Here is a 23,009-nt window from a genome sequence, read left to right as displayed (position 1 = left end):
TTCTGAGAATTTATTATGCTCTTGACACAGGTCTACGTGATTTCTATACATTATTTCATTTGAACCTTACAACCGTTACAACAATACTGCGGCTTAGAGGTTACATGACTTGCCCAAAGTCATCCACTTTACAGTAAATACCAGGCATACTTCTTCCCTGAGACCGCATTGCCTATAATGATCCCTGAACCGTTTCTATAAAGAATTCCCACAGCAGCTGGGATAAACCAAAGCCACATGGCTTAACTTTGAAAGGCACTCCCAGGCAGTCTGTGGGGAAGGAGCAAAAGGTTCACCACCTTTGAAAGACTTAGGAATTCCAACCATTAGTCATCAGCAGAGGTGCATCAACAAACACTGGTTTTCAATCCATGTCAAAGATATTTTCATTATCCCCAAGAAAGGATTAAAAACTGTCCCCTCTAATATCACAACCTGCCCCCTTGTGCCACCTTCAGCACTCCCAACCCCCTTCCCTAAACTGCTGGTTTCCCATAGTCTTATCACTATCTAAACACTATACCATTTACTAATTGATTGTGCATGTAAGTATTCTAGTGTGCTAGAATGCAAACTCATTGAGAACAGGGATCTTCATTTTATTCACTGCTGTGTCTCCAGTGTTTAGAGATACAGTGACCTGGGTCACAGTTGGAGCACGTTCCTCTTCCTTACAAAAGTATATGATGGTATCTATTCAAATCACTTTCTAACATTTCACCAAAACCTGCTAAACGCTGCTAAATATTTCACACATTTGAATGGAGACACTGACACATTCATAAGTGAATGCAACAGCTACGTCACCGAGGAGAAAGCTGTAATTATGGAATAATAGAACTATCACTGACAGATGGAAGGGTTTTGCTTGTTGTTACAGCTTATCCAGGGAATTATATAAAGAGTTCAGTGAGTTAGCATAACTGACAGGCAATCTATGCATACAAATCCTGGGAAGCTGAAAGGTGAGAGGGGAGGGCAATGAAGGAAGGATGTTTAATATTAAAACGTATGTGCATCTTTATAACAGAAGTTACTGTTTGGAAAATGTTATCAATGGCCATTAGTTCTATAACAGAAACTATGGAAAACAGTGTGACAAAGTAGTATGGCAGAGCATGGGTTAATAACCATTTTCCTGCATTAAATACTTTGCAATTTGCCAGGCACTGTTCTGAAGCCTTTACACATATTACATCATTTGAATATCCTTACAACAACCCTGTGATACAGGGGCTGTTATTATTTTATAGATAATGAAACCGGGGCTCAGAGAGGGTGCCTAACTTGCCCATGGCCACACAGCTACTTAGTGATGGAGCTGGGATTAACCTGTACTTAATTTGTACTCTACCTTGGTGTTTCTCAACAGGGTGTAGTTTTGTCCCCCAGTTGACATGTGGCAATGTTTGGAGACATTTGTGGTTATTGTAACTAGGGGGAAGGAACTACTGGCATCTAGTGGATAGGAATGCCGCTGAACATCCTCAGGGCAGAGGACTGCCCCACAACAAAGAATGTTCTGGCCCCTAAGCGTCACTAGTGCCGAGGTTGAGAAACCCTGCTCTCAAACTCTTAACCTCTGTACTTAAAGCTTGAGAAACACCTTTGATAGAAGGACTTCTGTCCTTTTTAGGAGGAAAACAAACTGTAACATGTGGTTACAGGTGGTCATGTTACCTTATAAGAGAAGTGCATTCATTTCCTGAGGCTGCTGTAACAAATTACACTAAATTTGGTGGCTTAAAACTATGAAAATTTATTCTCTCCCAGTTCTGGAGGTGAGAAGTCCAAAACCAATGTCACTGGGCTGAAACTGAGGTGCTGGCAGGGTCATGCTCTCTCTGGAGGCTACACAGAGACTCTGTCCCTCACCCCTTCCAGTTCCTGGTGGCTGCCAGAATTGGCACTCCTTGACTGGTAGCCACATCACTTCACTCCCTGCCTATGTCTTCACATCACCTTCCCCTGCATGTCCCTCTCTGTTCCCCTCTGCCTGTTTCTCGTTAGGATGCTTGTAAAATATTTAGGGCCCAACCTGAATGATACAGGGTAATCCCCTCAAAATTCTTAATTCAACCACAACTCTACAGAGACTGTTTTTCAAAATAAGGTAACATTTACAAGTTCTAAGAATTAGGATGTGGATATCTTTGGGGGACCATGAGTAGATATTATTATTCTGATTTTACCATGAGGGAACTTCAAGTCATGTGCCCAAGGACAAATGGCTAACAAGGGGTAGAGGTGGGATTTGAACCCAGATCTGTCCACCTCAGAAGCTCATTCTTTTTTTTTTATTCATTGTCACCTACAGAGGCTGGAGAAAAGATCTGAAACCCGGCCGAGTGCAGTGGGTCACTCCTGTAATCCCAGCCCTTTGGGAGGCAGAGGTGGGCGGATCACCTGAGGTCGGGAGTTCGAGACCAGCCTGACCAACATGGTGAAACTCCGTCTCTACTAAAAATAGCCGGGCGTGGTGGCACATGCCTGTAATCCCACTACTCGGGAGGCTGGAGCAAGAGAATCGCTTGAACCTGGGAGGCGGAGGTTGCAGTGAGCCAAGATCGTGCCATTGCAGTCCAGCCTGGGCAACAAGAGTGAAACTTTGTCTCAAAAAAAAAAAAAAACAAAGAAAAGAAATCTGAAACCCAGCCTCTGAGTGGGGCCTACTGCAAGAAAACTACAAATCCAGGTGTATTCTAAGCACTGTCTGTAAAAATTATGATGGCACAAACTTTCATGATATGAGTGTCTGAAGAATACAATCACCTGTAATCTTTGCATAGAACTGTCTAGAGCCTTCTTCCTGAGTCTAAAGTAAAATGCAGCAAATTACAGCTATAACTGCACATGCTTCTTTAGCATTTGTACTTTATTATGGACTAAAATCCCACACTTGTGAGAAGAAGTCATTGCCAGTGGAGAGAAGGATACGGTGGGACTGTGTGTCTGTGGGGCTGGAGTTTCCATAATCCCAGAAATGTTTTGATATTAAAAATATTGGGCATTTAGCTGCAAAAAGGAATGAAGCACTGACTCAAGTCACAATGTGGATGAACCTTAAAACATTACGCTAAGTGAAAGAAGACAGGCACAAAATGACACAGATTGTATGATTCCTTTTATGTGAACTACCCAGAACAGTTAAATCCACAGAAACAGAAAGCAGATTAGGGGTTACCTCGGGCTACAGGGAGTAGGGAATGGGGAGTGACTGCTTAGTGAGGATGGGGTTTTATTTTGGAATGGTGAAAATATATTGGAACTAGATAGAGGTGGTGTTCACCTCTATTTTTCATAATAAAATGGTTAATTTTATGTTCTATGAGTTTTACCTAAATAAATACATAAATGAGGCCTCTATGCTAAGCAAACTCTGGGGTAGACAATCCATTTCCTTACAATGTAGTGTTAAACCATACTGTGGATCAAATTCTAGAGGAGTGGCTTCTAGCTAAGATATTATGATTTTATATGACCCTGGACTGGATATGTCTTCTAGTACTCTACCTTTTGGATTATGACAAGAAGGTGTAAAAAACAGCAAATCATACAATTTTAAAATTCACTTCTAATTTTTTAACCAAAGTAATAAGTACTTGCTGTAAAAAGAAGCTATATTATGCCAAAATTTATAGTAAAGTAATTTCTAGAATAAAAATTTTACCTCCCACTCTCCTAAAATTAGTTGCCTGCTTGCATTTCCTTATAACAGAGCCAGATGAGATAATAAAATGGAAGTACTGTGTTAACTCTGAAGCATATTTCAAATGCAAGGCATTATTATTAGTGTAAATAACGATACTCATCAAAAAGACAGCATAAAGGAAAACACTGCCATGTTACAGCGCACACTTTATAACGACGTGGCAGTAATAACTAACCAACAAAATTGGTGGTCTATTATTTTACAATCAACAGACAGTAATTAAGCAACAAACTTCAACTGCTGCAGTTTCGATTTGATAATAACCAGATAGGACACACCAGAAGAATGTGCACATATGAGATAAGCCTCCTCCTCCTCCTGAAGCAAGTACACCCAAGTTGTTGCCCAGGAAGTCTAGACTGCCCCCAGTGCCTTATACGGAGTAAAACTTGTTAAGGGAGGACTGTGAAATTCTCTGACTTGTGGCCAGAGTTAGGACTGTCTATGGAGTAGGCAGGGAAAGAATGAGAGGGAAGGCGATCGTCAAGCCTAGTTCAAGTCCAACGCCTTCCTTCAGAATCCAGCTTCTATTCCTAAGGAGAAAGACATTCCCATAGCCCAAGAATCCCCAACTGTGTGGGCCAAGGGCAGGGACAGGTCCGGTGTGAGGGGGTTAGGGGAGGTTATGACAACTTTGGGGATCTACTACCTGTAAACATGCTGCTTTCATGGGGCTGCATCTTGAAGAGAATTTCTCTTGCTGTGTACCATGCAAGATAGATTCTGGGCTGGGAACTAGTCTTTCCATTCCAGCCCGAGGCCAGGCTGCTGCTACCTCGGCAGGATCTGGAAGTGGTAAGCCAGGCCTTGCTGCAAGGCCAGAGGACAGCTGGACACAAAGGACTGCAGGAGAGGCACAGAGAGGACAAGACCAGAAGAGACATGGAAGTGCTGAGCTCTGGGCCATGCCTGCCATCAACCCCTTAGGTTATATCACAGCTAACTCTCCTTGGTGTGGGTATCTGTAAAATGGGGTGGCACCTCTGCTCCACTTGCCTCAAACTAAGTTCTTGTTAGAAGAGAGTGAGAGAAAAAGACAGAGCCAGAGGGAAAGAGAAAGTGAGACAGAGAGAGGAGAGAAAGGGTGAGGGGAGATGATGATGAACAGAAAAATATACCAAAAATTAAGCCTTGTCTCAGTACTTCCAAAACTCTGTGCATGCCATGTAACTAAGAATCTGTTTGTTAAGGGTTAACACACTTTGGGAGGCTGAGGTGGGTGGACCACTTGAGGCCAGAAGTTCAAGACCAGCCTGGCCAACATAGCAAAACCCAGTCTCTACTAAAAATACAAAAATTAGCCAGGCATGGTGATGCATGCCTGTAGTCCTAGCTACTCGGGAGGCTGAGGCACAAGAGTAGCACAAACCCGGGAGGTGGAGGTTGCAGTGAGCCGAGATCGCACCACTGCACTCTAGCCTGGGTGACAGAGCAAGACTATGTCTCAAAAAAAAAAAAAAAAGAGTTAACACAAAAGAAGAGAGACATTTGGGGAAAGAACAGCTTAAACAAAAGTAACTTTTTAATTCATGCTTTCATTCATTTATTCAACATATATTTAGTGAGCACTGGTTAGTTTCTGAATAAAACAGATATGAATTTTCCTTTATGGGGCTTACCATCTGATGTGAGAGTAAGACACTAAATAGCTTGTATAATTTATTTGGAAACATTATCATTTATAATGTAAGATGTACTGTGAGGGAAATAAACGGAATTGCAGTAACAGAAAACAGAAAATTAGGGGAGATCTACTTAGGTGGGGTTTGAACAAAGAAGTCTTTACTAAGGAAGGAACATTAAGGAATCCTGAAGAAACAGAAGGAGCTGGCAACACAGAGTGGGAGCAGGCAGCAGAGAGGCAGCTTCCTGGATGGAAGATTCAGGTGGAGCACAGGCCCTGGAGCAGGATGGAGGACAGGAGAGGAAGAGGCTGGAGTGAAGTGGACACTCCTGTCTACTCCCAAGAGCCCTTTCTATGCTGTGTGTCATGTGCATCTCCAAGAGCTAAGGATAAGCCCTGCTTCCCAAGAAAGTATTACAGAATGTCAAAATGGGATGTGTCAAACAAGCCACTAAGATGGATGAGATACCAGATTCCAAAGTGAAGTGCCAGGCCTAGATGCAGTTTTTCAAAGAACATAGCCCAAAACCTTTTTCACTGGTCTTAAACCTCTTACCTACGGTGTGGCTACAAGTAGGTCAGACTGTTTGTTGGTGGCTAAAAGGAGAGAATGTTTGAAGCAAGCAGGCTGCAGTCCAGTCTGGTCCTAGCCTAAAGGACTAAGCTTAGGAAGAGATAAGAGTACCTGCGCCTCCCTGCTTCTCCCCTTTCCAGCCTAGTGAGGGGGCTCAACAGGACTACCTGGAGAGCATGAGGCTCTTATGATGTGGAAGGCACTGTGACCTTGTTTGGGACTTCTGCCTAAGAAATCTGAAGAACTGGAGAGCTGGCTGGATGCTGACAAGACAAGCCAAAGGGAACAACAGTTGCCCTGGGAGCAGCCTGCCCTCTCCCAGTTGGTGGGAACAAAGGAAGTGTGAGTGTTTCCCATGGACCACACCATGAGCATATGTACAGGGCTATATATTAGGGTCTTCCCAACAAGGGCCACCTGGACAGCAATAGAACCCAGCAGACAGGAGTACGAATGGATTGGTGGGCTTTCTAGAGACTGTGGAAATAGTCTGCAATTAGGCTGAAGAGAGTGCAGCAGCCCCACCAAGGAAACTGGAGGTGAGAGGCCCCCAGAGACAAGGTGAGAGGATATCTCCAAAGAACCCACAAAAGGGCCCCACAAAAGAACGAATCAACTCTAAACACCCACAACACAAAAAGAGCTCTCCTATGATACCGCCTGCCTAGTAAAAGCTTTCCTACACTCCTTCCTGTTCCCCACCCAGCCCCTTACCCCAGTCCAGAAGTCATAGCTACTGAGTAAGCAAGAGAAAAAGCCTCCAACCACAGCCCCCTCTCCCTGCAACAGGCCCTAGCCAGGGGAAGGGGAGCAGTTATAAATATTAATGAAGTTGGAAGCTTTAACTATCCCATGATACTAGACATTTTAAATATCTGGCAAATTAAAGTGGGGCTTTTTATTATATATGAGGAATCAGAATAGCCACGTGATATGTTTTCATCCAAAAAACAGGGGAAATGCTTTCCACTGAATAAATTTTAATGGGAGAGTGGGAGACTTGATGAAGTTGTTTTTTCATGGCCTCCCATGAAACCTATTTGTTCAAGGCAGATTATACATAGAACCCCATTGTGCTAGCACATCTCATGGAAAATGTACTTTCCAAAAATGAGGCCCAGCAAGCCCCAGCTTGAGGATGAAGATCACTGTGGTTTGTGGGTCCACCTTGTAACATTGTCCATCCTTGGCCAGGCCATGCAGAGCTTTCAGTATCTATGGCAACTGAGGCTACAGACCTCCTGCATACATCAGTGGTTCTCGTTCTTACACCTTCCTCCTTTTCCAGGAAGACAAATGTGTTTCAGGAAGGAATCCCTATCACCAGGAACCCCCACCAAGCTCAGCTCTGATCCTCCTGAAACAAGCTCTGATTGAGTTCCCAATATTGTGCCCTATGAGTCGTCTTCTTAGATGTCACCCTAACAAGATTCCCAGTACATTCATCTGGCACCCAGTTGAGAAGGCCAGAGCCTCAACCCATACTCAGCAGGAAACCCAAGGAGAATCAATGGAAGGACAGGGGCCTCTTTAACTCTACCCATTCAATCTCCCATTGTCTTAGTGTCATGAAAAGCAAATCTTAACATTCAGGGCAGTAAAACATGACACAGAACTCATCTTCAATAAACTGGCACTTTGGTTAAGCAGATGTGAAAAGTCAACAGCCACAGCATCCTTATATGCCAGTGGGTTTTAGCAAATCAGCATACACTGACCAAGCCTTTCTGATATTGGAAATATTGCTTACCAAATCTACACCATGTGAAAGGGATTTCTCCTCACACATATGCACTGTTTTTATGAAAGCTCATTCAAAACTGACATTAAAAGACATTTTGGGCCAAGCCTGGCTCGTGCCTGTAATCTCAACAGTTTGGGAGGCTGAGGCAGGACAATCACTTGAGCCCAGGAGTTTGAAACCAGACTGGGCACACAGCGAAACCCCAACTTTATACTAGAATAAAAAATTAGCCAGGCATAGTGATATGGAAATGTAGTCCCAGCTACTCAGGAGGCTGAGGCAGGAGGATTGCTTGAGCCTGGAAGGTCAAGGCTGAAGTGAGCTATAGTTGTGCCACTCTAGCCTGGGAGACAGAGCGACAACCCTGTTTCAAAAAAAAAAAAAAAAAAAAGTTTTGGTATTTGGGCTATTTTAAAAATGCACAGCAGAGGATCTGAAGGTTTCTGGGCCTGCTCCCCACTAGGTTCTGAGCTCCTTGAAGCAGGGACTATGTTTCATCCACTTTTGTACCCTCCTAGGGCCTAGTATATAATCTGGTACATATGTGGGTTCATTCAAATTCTGATAGCTGGTGAGTGAGTGAACAAATGAACATTCTGGCTCATATTTTCAGTTAGATTTGTGTGAATACTATAAATAAATCTGTTTTTAAAAAGAGAGAGACCTGCTATCCATCATTGTTGACCACTCTATTCTCTACAGACCATTTTGAGTGCATTTATTTGAATCTTGCAGTCAGATGCTGTAGTGTTCTTTTGTGTAAAAGATTTTCCTGGGGCACCTCTTTCTACAGGTTCCTGAGGCCACCCACTTCAGCTGCCCATTCACACCATTCAGAAACAGCAAAGATCCAACATGGTATTGGGCTCCATCAAAGGGAATCAATGGGTCTCTCGAAGGGAATAATACTGCTTTAAAATAGGTATTTTCAAAAGAATTACCTTTCACCTCTCTCCTAGAAGGACCTTCAGAGATGAAGCAGAAAGAGAAAGGGCCCTCAAATGCTGAGAGATATCAGGCACCAGAGAAAGGTCACAGGACTGCGGTTGGACGGCTCTGCAGTCACATCTCAGCTCTGCTGGGCCTTGGCTTCCTCATCTGTAAAATGGAAATAATAATGCCTACCTCAAACAATCATGGTGAAGAGGGGAATAAGTGAATGTATGAAGGCTCTTATTATAGCCCTTGACACATAATAAGGGCTCAAATGGTGGTTAGTTCTACATACAACGCAAATTACATACCCCTATCTGTATATTTAAAGATAATTTTGTGTCTGACTGGTCCACAACTCTCAAAGGAGCTGAGATCCAAAACTCAGCTGTTTAGAACTTGGAATGCACTTTCCCATGGAAACAGTGCTACAAATCATAGAACTTTAGAATCAGAAACTAGATGACCTTACAGCACATCTAGTGATGTAGTAAAACTTCCCACTAAATGTAAGGTTTCTTAATATAGGCTCTCTGATGTTGAAATTGTAAGCAAGGCCACCAAAACCAATGTAACCCATAATGTCACTGAAACCACATGCAAGGAAACAAGTAATAGTGGAAAATAATTTTTAAATATTCAGTAATATTTCAGCTTCACATGTTCTTCTAACCTCAGCTAAGATTACCTTCCAATTCTGAAACTCATATAGAAGTGAGGAGACATAAACTTCTTATGAGTAGGGCCATGATAACTTACCCTGGTTCTCTCCACCCCCAACAACTACCACCCAAATCTTCCAATTAGTAATACGTGATAAGGACTCTATCAGCAGCATGAACAAAATGTAACGGGCCCATGGAGGAGAAAGTGATAACTGGGGGGCTAGAGAGGGTGAAGAGAAATGCCAAAGAGAGGAAGAGGTGAGGCGTGGAGAAGGGAGGCAGAGAACAGAAAGAAAAGGCTTGGTTACCAAGTTTCTCTTCTTTATCTCTGCTTAGAGTTAGCCCCATCTCACCTGGTTGTGCAGAAGCAAAACTATTTGTAGAGGTCATTCCACAATGGATTGCTGGGCTTTCGAGACAATTTGAGACACTGTTTGGTCACATGCTAATATCATTTTTTAGGGGTCACCCCTCATCCTCCACCTTGACCCCTGGCCATGGCAGTCTCTACCCACGCAGTGACAGCAAGAAGGCAGAGTGCTCTGGGATATTTCTACTGCTTGTTCTCTGGAATGGAATCAAATGACTGTACTTACAGCACATTCAGAAGCCAAGGGTGCTTAGTTTGGAGAGTGCATAACATTGCCTTCGATATGGAAAATTCCAAAGAAACTGCAAAAGTGACCAAGGAAATCTAGTTTTGGATAAAAACTCTAAGTCCTACTCAGATGACATGGGATAATGTTAAATGAAACAAAAATCAACTTATGAAAAAATATGATTCCAATTTTTGAAATGTATGTACACACACTGTTTTAGGCATTCTTAGATATATCTGCTCAGAAAAAAGGAAGCTAATACTCCAGAACATGAACAATAATTTTATCTGTGTTAGAGAATGAAAGAGTAGATATATTTTTTCTTCATAATTTTCTAAGTTTGGTTAAATGGGCAAGTAATTATATAAAAGTGGGTAAAATGGCATTTAGAAATACTAATTTGAGATTTTAAAGCTAAAAGACTTCTTAGAAATGACCTGATCTAAAACTTCCCCCAATCCCTCTCAGGTTTGTAGGTAAAAGACCTCTGGCACACCAAGTGGCTTCTGAGCCTGAAGTCTTCCAATTCGGGGATAACTAGCTACACCATGGCTTGAGCTCAGATCTTGTGACATTTATGGTCTGTGCCACTCCCATAATATCACGTTGCCTAGAGTCAGAGACTAATGAACTTGATAAGGAAATACGCCATGAGGAAGGCACAAGCCTTACTGTGCACACCTATATTTCTCACTAAATAAATATTTGCCTTTGAAGCATATCATAATTTTATGACATGCAAACAATTCAGTTGCTAAAGAAGCTCCAGTGATTTCATCAGAGCTACTGAACCAGAGTGCTAGTTATGAAGTTTGAACTCCTGCATTGCATAGAAGACCACTATCAGAGAGCTGCACGATAAAAATGTATTAAAAGGCACCTTAGTCCTTATGCTAGGTATCTCTGTGATTATGGAGAAGACATAGGTTATTTGTCTTCTACTGTTGTGAAGACATAGGTTATTTCTGTCTTCTACTGTTGTGAACTACACATATAACAGCCACTTAACTTCCATTGAACCCAAGAGACTGCAGAGACCCATTGTATCATACTGTATTAGAACTACTTAACATTTAGTCAGCCCAAAAACATGTATAGAAATCAGATAAACTAAAAACACTTTCTGAAAGTATCCATGTCCTAAAGGCTTTAAGTACTTCTATTTATAAAGCCTTGTTAGGAGCTATGCAACATCTAAATCTTACCAAAAGATCCGTCCCAAGATCTTCCATTTCTTCAGGGAGAAAATTCAGACACTGGATGCAAACACATGTATAGCAGAGCCACACAGAATTGGCTTCCTGTTTTGCTCCCTTTATCTTACTGGTAGGGATTGGGAATGCTTTCTAGGCAAAGGGTGGGGAGCTGGCCTATCAAGGACACGGTAGCAGGAAGCACTGGCCGCAGGTAGTGAGGTCAAAGAACTGTTTTTCAGATAAGCAGAGACTCTACACCTGGTCACAGCCACAATGGGTAGCTTGTTCCCTGCCCAATGTGCTAACCAGGAGCATAATACATGACCCCAGAATATACCTGTGGCTGGCAGACAGCGTGCAGGAGTCTGGGCAATACATCAGTTTCTTGGGTTCAGCAGTAGTAAGCCTAGACTGAGAACCTGAAATTAGCTATGCAGGTCACGTGAGTTTAGGGCAAAGCCTCAAGCATGCATAGGCACAGCAGAGCAGAGAATGCCTGAAATGAGCACTGAAAGCATGAAAATGCTGCCTGGGGAGAATTCTCAGTGGAAGGAGCTAGAGGAGAAGCGCAGGAAATGGCAGGCTGAGAAGTGTTGCAATCTGAGATATCACAGGCTGCAAAACATTCCTCCAACCAAAATTACTTTGGTATTAAGGGAAGCCCCAAGAAGGAGGCTGAAATTTATGTTTAAATATAAATGCTGACTTCTTAAATATTTTAAAGTTTTAAGGAAAGAATATAATGTGCTAACGTGGCCTCTTGTCTTTGTCAGTCAAAATAAAGGTACACAAAATGGATCAAGAACTATACTACTATATCCCTCAGTCAAAGATCTCCAACTCTGAGAGGTTAATCTAAGTATACAGACAAAAGTATACATACAATCTTCTTCATAGATTGTATGAAGATGTACAAATGTTGTGTCCCATAACAGCAGAAAACAAAGAGTTGATGATATTTGAGTACTGATAAGAGGGGAAAATCAGACTAAGCAAGAGTAAACTGAGGCACATGGAATATTTTAAACTCCTTTACAAATGATAATGTGAAGACATGAAATAGGAAAATAAAATATGAAGTTTAAAAATTCAAAATTAAATGGCCATAAAGATTACAGCGGAATCAAAATAGTGGTGCTGGGGAGGAAGCTAGAGAAACAGTCGATGATCAAATGCTGATGGTGGCCAGGATTGTTCAGGGTCGGGTGACGGAGAATGGAAAAACTGAAGGCTGGACCCCATGGTAAAGCCATGGAGAACTTTTTTGGCTGGTGAAGAAGAGGCTATAGGCTCATCCAGAAATGTTTAGGCATGGGCCTGAGCCCAAAAAAAAGAAAAAAAAAATGTTGGCCTTCCTGAGATCAAAGTGGGCTCAAGTGCGCTGTTTGAAACTTGGATTGAAGCGTTGAAAATGTGGATAGTTTAATATGATCCTGAAGAAGGGTGATCTGAAGGAACTTGCAGATTAAAAGAAAAGGGGCCCCTTCTCAGAGAGGGCCCGAAAGGGTCTGTTTAAGCTAGAAATATCTGGAAGGGTCCATTTAAAAGTCTAGAAATTTGGCCAAACTCGCCAAGGGACATGAGACTCAAGTTGTACTGCCCGATATCACATGAGAGAGGGAATGGAGCAAAGTGATTAACTTCACCCCACCCCTTGTCATCTCCAGCTTTCAGATGAGAATACGCAGATCCAAGGAAGGTGATGCCAACTGCTGGCCCAAGATGACAACTAGTTTATGGTGGTGACAGGAACAGTACTCACATCTTTTCCTCTCAGTCCAGCAATTCTTTATTATAGCATGCTCTCATAGCAACCATATGTAGGTGGACCCAGCATTCTCCTATCATTCACGAATTAACCTTAAAAAGTCATTTCCACTATACAAGTGTTACTGTTTTTATTTTTAATTGGTGAAATTCAAGATGGCCAAAAATAAAGAAAATCAACTGTTGTTTCAACTATAAATACAACCTCAATTTTAGAAGTTCTCATTATTTCTGTTAAATGTATCTAGTTGGTGTTGGCCTGTTTTCATAGTTCATATTGTGAAGATTTATTCTATAGGTTTACATCATCAGCCACATAAATACGAATTTTTCAGATTTCTATCCAAGTTCTAAGGATCCTTCTTCAGTTTGGGGCCAAGAAAACCCTAAATACCTGCCACTAGAAACCTCTTTCTAGGCCGATGAACACTCAGTCATTACGTATGTTATGGCATATGAATGGAATCAGCTATGAATTTATTGTACTATTCTGTCATCCTCCAACATCTCTCTATTATGTGCTTAAGGAGACCGGCGAGAGATATTTGTCAAATGCTTTGATGTCTTTGGCATTATCTTCCAATATAGAAGCCCCTTTTATAAAAGAAAATGTGACAATTGGTCACTACGCATTAGTAAATTTATGCTGGTTCCTAAGGATCAATGCAATCTCTTCTCTGGACTCCTAAATAATTTATACGATGATAGTTCAGAAATTTTGCAAGGGTGCATTTCATACATTGAAAGCTTTAGGAATTCAACTTTGTCAAAAGCTATATAGAACAACATTTGCATATCTCTGGTCTTCTGGAACCTCTGCCACTCTCCAAGTTCACTCAACAATCACCAGCAATGGCTCAAAGATGATGCCTGCTAACTCCTTCAACCCTGCTAACCCTGAGATACAATCCAGTGTGCCCCAGAGAGGTAAATGCATTCAAATTACCTGGATTTTCTTTCATTGTCATCCAAATCCCTTTTAGTAACACCCTTTTAATTTTGGAAATCATTTCCTTTGATGGAGAATTGAAAGCAACATAGTTCTGCATACATCATCTATTCATGCTAGCCTTATGCCCTTACTTAAGCAATAGTCTAATCCTGTCCCCATTCTTCTAGCTCCAGATACAACTAAAAAGCAAAATAAACATAACACTATTCTCAAAATACAAATGACATATGCCACCATGAACACTCCAAAAAGGTTCAACCTAGCAAGGAAATAAAATAAACACACCAATAAAATGTCATTTTGTAAAAAACTGGAAACACACCTTTAAGTGACAGAAAGCGAACCTGGTGAGGTTGTAGGGAAATGGACATCCTTATATATTTACCAGTAATTTAACTGTATTTGGAAGCAAATACATAAGATGTTCATGCTGTTTGTTCCAGGAAACCTAAACTTGGATATTTATCTTAAGAGACACAACCTGAAAGAAAAGAAGGTCAAAGTATATAAATATAGGAAGTATAGGAATATCAAAATGACCACAAACTGGATGCCTTCTAAGTATTCAACAATGGAAACGGTTAAGTAAACTATAAAACATCAGCTGTGATAGGCTGAATAATGTCCGCAAAGATGTCCACACCCTAATCCCCAGAACTTGTGAATATACTACTTTACATGGTAAAAGGAATCTTCGAGACGTAATTAAATTAAGTGTCTCAAAATGGGGAGATTATCCAAATGGACCCAAAGTAATCACAAAAGTGTGTAGAAGAGGGAGACAGGAGGTTCAGAATAGGAGATGTGGTGACTGAAGCAGAGGTGAGATTTGAAGATGCTGCTGGCTTTAAAGATGGAGTGAGGGGCCATGAGTCAAGGAGTGAGGGTGGATTCTAAAAGATGGAAGAAGCAAGGAAATGGATTCTCCCTAGAGCCTCCAGAAGGAGTGCAGCTCTGCCAACACCTTGATTTTAGGACTCTGACCTCCAGAACTTTGAGATAATAAATTTGTATCCTTTTATGCCATTCCATTTGTGGTAAGTTTTTACAGCAGCAGTAGGAGACTAATACACAAACTATTATGCAGCCACTGAATGTCATAAACCTGAGGACTACAGAGCAACAGAAGAAAAATGTTAAAATACACAGATGGCAAAACTGTATGTACACAATTACTACATGTGAAATATGCATACGAATAGATCAAGATTAATAGATTAAGACAAAATATACTAGTAGAGTAAAAGACTTTTTAACTGGTCTTTCTACTTCTGCAACATTCAGAGTGACCAGAGTGGTCCTTTTCAAATATGAAATCAGATGACCCTATTCCTCTGCTCAAAAGCCTCCAATAGCTCCTCTCTCCTCAAAGAAAAAGACCAAGTCCTCACAAGGACCTCCATAGCCCAACTCCACAGCAGTACACAGCTCCCACGACAGCCACTCACACACGCTTTCCGTGATTCCATTCCAGACACCACCTGCCCAAACTTGTGTTTGTCCTCAGTCACTCCAGCTCATTACCTGGCTGACCCCACTCCAGGCTCATGGACCAACCTGCTATTCCTGGAGTGTTCCAAGCCACTCCTGCTTCAGGCTTTTGCACTGTCTGTTCCCTCTGCCTGAAATACTCTTCCTAGTGGTATGCACATGGCTCATTCCCTTGCTTCCTCCCTGTCTCTGCTCAAATGCCACCTTAGCAATGGGGCTTTCCTCAACTGCCATATATAAATAACAGTCCCATCATTCCACCTCAGAACCCCTCACTCCCTTATCCTGCTTTACCTTTCTCCAAAGCATGTATTATTGTCATATTTAAAATATCTATTTGTGGCTGGGCACGGTGGCTCATGCCTGTAATCCCAGCACTTTGGGAGGCTGAGGCGGGTGGATCACTTGAGTCCAGGAGTTCAAGACCAGCTTGGCCAACATGGCTAAACCCCATCTCTACTAAAAATACAAAACATTAGCTGGGCGTGGTAGCACATACCTGTAATCCCAGCTACTTGGGAGGCTAAGGCAAGAGAATAGCTTGAACACGGGAGGCAGAGGTTTCAGTGAGCTGAGATCGCACCACTGCACTTCAACCTGGGCAACAGAGCAAGACTGTGTTTCAAAAAAAAAACAACCCACAAATAAATAATATATATATAATATGTAATTCAAATATAAACTCCAAGAGAGCACAGATCTTGGTAGCTCCAAAAATCTACCACTGTGCATCCCCAGAGCCTAAGAGTTCATATAATAGGCATTAAAATTCACACAGTAGGCCAGGTGTGGTGGCTCACGCCTGTAATCTCAATACTTTGGGAGGCCGAGGTGGGCAGATCACTTGAGGTCAGGAGTTCGAGATCAACCTGGCCAACATGGTGAAACCCTGTCTCTACTAAAAATACAAAAACTAGCCAGGTGTGGTGGTGGGTGCCTGTAATCCCAGCTACTTGGGATGCTGAGGCAGGGGAATCGCCCGAGCCCGGGAAAGTTGCAGTGAGTTAAAATCATGCCACTGCATTCTAGCTTGAGCAACAAAGCAAGACTCTGTCTCAAAAAAAAAACCAAAAAAACAAATTCACACAGTGGGCAAGTGAAATTCATTAAGTAAATGAATGATGACCAGAGATTACTTCAGAGAAGTGACAAGAGCACCCGTTTTAATATAGCTGCTTTATAGGTGAGCCAAATAACTTCATTTAGTAGAGTGATATAATTGTTTTAACAAACCAGCAGCTAAGTAACTTTTGGCGATATTTTTAGAAACTTAGTTCGATCATAAGTCCTTTCTTCATCTTCTGTGCATGTCTTTTTAAAATACAAATTAATCATAAAGTGTCCTCTGAAGCCACATGGGTTCCTTTAGATTCTATCTCCCCATACCTCTCATGAAGTTTCATCATATTTGTCTAATCAGGATTTCATTTTTCAGAAACTCTCATCCCTTCTGAATTACATATCCCTAAAAAGCTGTGAGATCTGATTTATTTTCATTGAATGTTTTTAAATCTGCTCTCCTAAAGCCCTGGTAATATGTCTTTGACCAGAGTTTTTTTCTTCATAGTTACAAATTCTGAGAGATCTGAGACAGGAAATATATACCAAGTGAGCTAAGAGCATCTCGTGGTGCCAGAAAGTAAGAAGGCGCTACAAGGCAAGCCAGCTAACAAAGCCCCAAAATGACAAGATATATCAAGGATTACAGGAGCCAACTGCAACAGGAGGCAAAAAACTACCTAAAGCTGGAACAACATGAGCAAGAAAATGAAGCAGTATTTGGATTATAACTCAAAGTATAAAACACATGAGTCCATAATGACATAAATAAATGACTGAATGAGTAAATAAATGGGGAGAATAACAAATTTTTCATGCAGAATAACTGCACATAATTTTTATAGATACTTCACCCTAAAGGATACTCCACTCTTTCTATGTGGGCTACAAAGAGTGACTTGCTTCCAAAGACTACTGTATAAAAAGAGAAGGGAATAAAAAGAACAACTTTACAGTGGAGAAACCTGACAAATATTACTTCAGCCAGATGATCAAGATCAGCATCAACAGTGATCAGTCATATTAACAGTATTACCCTTGATATGATGTGATGTGATATGATAGTATTACCCTTCATATGATGTCCCCCAAACACTCCTGTGTACATTACTTCAGTCTAATGATGAGAAAAACATGAGACAAATCCCAAGCAAGGGACTTTCTAACAAGACACCTGACAGTAATTCTCAAAACTGTCAAGGTCATCAAAACCAAGGAAAATCTGTGAAACTGTCATAACCAAGAGAAGCCTAAGTAGACATGACAAATCTAATGACAAATATAACGTGGTATCCCAGATGGGATCCTGGAACAAGAACAACCACCAAAAAAAAAAAAAAGAAAGGACATTAGGGGAAAACAGCAAATCTGAATAAAGTATTAACAGTAGTATATCAAAATTAGTTAATGAATTGTGGAAAATGTATGTACTAATATAAGATAAAGACAGGGGAAACCGGTATGAGGTATATAAGAATTCTCTCACTACATTTGTAATAGTGCTCTAAATCTAAACATGTTCTCATATAAAAAGTTTGTTAAAAAAAACTTCCAAGAGATCAGGACCACTGTCATCAAAGGCTCCTCCATCTTCCATGCCATAAAGTCATTCTTTCTTAATGGTTGGTGTTAAATCCAACACAGCAATTTATTTGTTGTATTCTGAAAAGTGACAAAAATAGGCCAAAAGGTACTAGGTTGTTTTTAGCCCAATTACTCAGCCAGCAGAAGCTGAGATGGTCACCTCCTATTGCCTTTTCCAGTTTTGCCATTTGCATAGTATCAACAGATCAGCCTCAGCCTCCCTTTGGCTGGTAGAAAGTTCCCACAACAATCAAATGATGGGCTGCTTTTCTTTTTCTTTTAACCTCACCAAATATTCTGCAGAATAGTTCTTCCATCAGATTGTGGATTTATAGATAAGCATGTTCTTCCTTCCTTATCAATCCTGTTTCTCCCTTTTGTATAGACTGGAGGGACATTCTTATCCTTGTGAGTTTCAAGACCATTTGAGCAAAATGTCATGGGAGCAGGTAGCAGTCATCACATTAGAGGAAAAATAAGTAGAGAGAAAAAGGAGGAGGATCTTCTATATCCAGTCCATTTTATACATTCTGGACCCATCTGCCTGCTACCAGCAGTCTTCACTGGTCAACCACTCAACAAAGCAGTAGAGATATGTTGGACATAGCTTTGAGCCTTTGTTCTTGTGGTCCTTCCCTCCCAGTTAAGACATCTTTCCCTTTCTATTGTTTCTTCTAGCTTTATTAATTCTGTGTGCCTCCTACATAGGAGTGATCTTTCTCTCCTCTGAACTCTAATAAAACCTGTCTCACTTTGAGTTCCCAGGCAGTTGGTTGTATCTCACATGCATATTTCCTCAACAACACTGTAGTAAACTCTTTAATGGGGTGAACTTCATCTACTTTTCTGTATATACTTTGTGCCTTGATCAATCAAATTGTCCAATAAATATTAGCAAGAATTTGAGTACTTAACATTGAGTTTTTAACAATAAGTCAATGAGGTAGGAATATAATTACCCCCATTTTATAGCTGAAAATGCTGAAGAATAAAGTAGCTAAGTGACTTTCGTGGGGTTGCATGGAAGTTGCAGAGCCAGAATTTCAGCCCAAATTCAAGCTCTTAATCACCACAGTGCATTCTACTGCCTCCTAATAAATATACTAGTTAAATGATCCTTTAAAGAGTCTAAGTATTGCTGGGCACGGTGGCTCACGCCTGTAATCCCAGCACGTTGGGAGGCCGAGGTGGGTGGATCACAAGGTCAAGAGATCGAGACCAGCCTGGCCAAAATGGTGAAACCCCGTCTCAACTAAAAATACAAAAATTAGCCGGGCATGGTAGCCTGCACCTGTAGTCCCAGCTACTTGGGTGGCTGAGGCAGGAGAAGCGCCTGAACCTGGGAGGCGGAGGTTACAGTGAGCTGAGATCACTGCACTCCAGCCTGGGTGAAGAAGCAAGACTCCGTCTCAAAAAAAAAAAAAAAAAAAAAAAGAGTCTAAGTATTTCAGTAAGTGGGGATCTCAGAAGAAAAGAGAAAAATCCTTGGTCTGTGACCTCAAACTGACTGAGAAAAATTTTATTCAATGGTTCTCCCCCAAATCTAAATGTCACACAGAGTTTGTGCATAGTATAAACAATAGGATTCAAGGGAAAGAGCAATTTTAAAAATTCTTTGGGAAGCACTGCAGTTAGCCCTCATTCTTCACACTGCTTCACATGTCAACCAGTTAGACTGGTAGACACAAAATGAACAAACAGAGAAAAACAAAATATGCAAGGCTCTGCAGTTTGGAGCTCAATGCCAGCCTGGCTCACACGCTTTGGTGGAACTGGCCAGAGATTAGCCATTGTACTGGAGGAATAACCAGCACCCAGTGCCGTACTGCATGTGTACAAGACGGCAAGCAGCAAGGTTCTCTTCAGCAATCTGCTTCTCATTTCCCACTGGAAATTTTGTGGTTGGATGGTTGGCTTCTCAGAGGACTTCTAAAAATAAGTTACCACCAATTCAATTACACAAGTACATGAGTATTTACAATCACCTTGCGGCCCACACCTAGATCAAATAACTTTCCCTTCTACTATGAGGAAGAGGGCACCAAAATTCAATGGATGTGCAAAGCATCAAAATTGGTACAGGTTCCATCCACATCATCATCGTCGTCGTCATCATCATCATCATCATCATCATCTCCCACCACGCTGCCCCCCCCAACCCACCTCCACATCACTAGCAATGGATTATGAGCTTTTCATGGATGCCTGCCCACTGTGCCAGTAATCAATTGTAATGCCCACTCTTTCCAAGAAAGAATTACCCGGCTTTGCCTCAGGGACAGCAGACCTTTCTACTCCACTGTGTTCTTGCCATTTCTGTCACGTCAACTGCTACTTAACTCTGAGCTCTCCCAGAAAGCCATGTCCAGGGAAAACAATGGCCTTCTTACATTTGTTAGATGTGTCAATTTGTCTTCTTTTGGGTTCCACCTGCTTCTGTTTACCAGACCCGCGTGTCTGGTTTAGCTATCAGATGTGAGACAAGTGCCTCCTCTGATCTCCTCTGCACAAACAGTAGGTGGTCAAAGTTCTGAATTTCCAGAGGGATATAGATGAAGACTCTAAAACATGCCGTGGTTGATCCCTAACACCGGGAGAGTACAAGTTAGACGTGGGAAGAGAATGAATTTCCTTTGAATCCCAAATATGCCAAAGACTAAATGAATACTGATATAGTTTCAGATACTCTTGAATAGTGCTATTAAATAAACAACAAAAAAGATCCATGTAATTCAATCAGCAAGACTTTGGAGTAAAGGGAATTCCTTTTGACAACATTTTGTTTATTGAAAAATAAACAAGAGACCCTTCCTCCCTCAAGCAATTTACAATCCAACAGGGAAGATAAGACACACCTGCAAATAACTGAAACTACACCTTGAAAGGTGGTAAGTCCCAAAGGAGAGGTATAAATAAAATACTTATTTCCTCCACCTCCCTATTCCAACATCACAGTAAGAATTTCAGGAGTGGCTAGCAAGCGAATCTAGCTCGTGACTAGTTCACAGGAGCCCCACCTATGGTGCTTCGGTGGAGGCTCAGGAATCCCTCGAAGACAGAGACCAGCCAGAAGTGGCTGAGAGTCAACGCCATTACTTCCCCACACTTCCTTCCACACACATTAAAAAAGGGTTGCAGTTTGCTTATTATAAAATGCTTCCTGAAATACAGTGAAGTGAACAATAGGCAGTTTTCAAAAGTAAAGAGTATAATTACAACATTTTATCACTTTTTAAAGTGTGTGACTGTCTCTCAGAGTATTTTCCTAGCATGCATTTGCCCTGTGTACCAGCCTTTCTTCAAATCTGGGTTATACAAACCATCACATGCACTAACCTCAAAGGCTTAATTTGCAATCCTAAGGCTGTCTAACTCCAGCCACATTCAGTACTTTTACCACCTTTCTTTTAATTGCATTATCTTCCCCTAATTGAGTGTGTTTGCCCGGCTCCTCCAATCTGTTGCAAATTCCCTGATGGCAAGGATCACACATTTGTTTTTGCAATTGCTTCCCCATCCACCCACTCAGTCTAAAATGTTAGCCCCTTTGCCCTCCGCACCTTTCAAAATACTTTGCACATAAAAAGTGAAAGGAAGTAGCATTTACTTAGTTCCTGCCACCCATATTCCTTTATCTTGGTTAACCCTCTCAATAATCTATGGAAGTGGTCAACATTAGCCTCATTTCAGAGGCTGTTCTTTGCTGGGAAGACAAAGGAACTGGATCATCATTGATCCTGTCCAGTGTACACAATGCAGTGTTAGCTTCACCTCTTCTGTTTTCCCCACAAAATATATACGTCCTATCCAGACATCAGGGATACCAGAAATCATATTGGCACAACAGATATTCGCAAACTGATGTTAAATTGAAACAGGGCAAGCTTTAGACATCAAGCATTCTAGAACAGCCTCTAAGATTCTGAAGCAGCACTTGACCATAACACATGACCCTTGAAACCAAAATTATCACACATAGTGAAAGGGATCCACAGGCATGTGCTAAAGGTAACTTTCCTTGACAGTGAAGATTATGGAAGTCATATCTGTTTACTGGTTAATGATTGAAGAAGCATATTTCAACTAAGACTTCAAGGAAACCAGTGGCCTGCCTGGCCCCATTTCAGGGTAATCCTTTCTCATGAAAAGCAGGGAGAAGAAATATTGGATAACTGTATTCAAAATTCTAAATTTAAAACAATCATGAAATCCATTCATCCTTTTCCTGTTTCCAACCTAGTCGATTTGAATTTGTGCCCAGCATATACATAAAGCCTACCCACCCATTTTAAGGACTCAATGAATCTTTGGAATTTATTGTCCCATTCCAATACAACTTGGTGTGACAAGCTCAAGAGTTTTATTTCACAACAAAGTCCAAGTCAAAGTCCACTACAGTGACTTCTGTTGGCTGAAATTCTCTGCTTTTCTGGAATTTACTTGTATATGACATTACTTAAAGTGTGATATCTGTTAAGAATTGAGAAATCTGTTTCTATATAGAAAAAAAATTTAATGTTGTAACTGGATATGGGCCGCGATAACAGATCTAAAACTTTCTTTGAAGTAATTTTTTAATCCAAAAATAAATCTCATCTGCTGATATGGCTTACTTTTTGGGAATGAATGTTAGTTTCAATTAGTCTTGAGGAGTATTTCTTCAATTACTCCATCCTCACTTTCATTGGAAGCATAGAGTAGACCCTCATTGGCATCCCATTTCCTGGCTGTTCGTATCAGGTGCTCCAAATCTTGTTGACTCTGGGTATTACTTTCTATGTCCTATGATATACCTCCTTTAAGTGAATTACATTTTCTTCTGTTCTTCATGCCATATTCATATGCAGCCAAATACACAATTAAAGGGTAAACAAAATCATCAATGCAAATTGTATGTAACCATTCTATGCTTTTTCATCCTGATCAGTGTACTTGCTTATAAACAGTCTTTAATAACATTATGTCTCTTTTTTCACTTAATTTCACACAGACTTCTCCATAATATTCTATCTGCAAGTAATATTCTATTGTTATGAATTATTATGGTTTGTTTAATCATTTCCCCAAAAGTTAGATATTGAAGTCATTTTTAGCCTTTCATGACTATAA

General features: G+C 41.1%; 1 protein-coding gene across 1 annotated transcript in view; it reads right to left on the bottom strand.

Annotated features, from left to right (window-relative positions):
* PIP5K1B (phosphatidylinositol-4-phosphate 5-kinase type 1 beta) overlaps window positions 1–23,009 on the bottom strand; it is a 310,275-nt gene that overhangs the window by 263,203 nt on the left and 24,063 nt on the right. Inside the window, exon 2 of the mRNA XM_054520016.2 lies at window positions 8,596–8,752. The gene's annotated coding sequence lies outside the window, so the exon portion shown is untranslated. The remainder of the gene's footprint in view (window positions 1–8,595; window positions 8,753–23,009) is intronic.

Source organism: Pongo abelii, chromosome 13 (assembly GCF_028885655.2).
Source record: "Pongo abelii isolate AG06213 chromosome 13, NHGRI_mPonAbe1-v2.0_pri, whole genome shotgun sequence".
Lineage (NCBI taxonomy): Eukaryota > Metazoa > Chordata > Mammalia > Primates > Hominidae > Pongo > Pongo abelii.
Note: the sequence above shows the minus strand (reverse complement) of the source record. Positions and strands in the feature narration are given on the sequence as shown.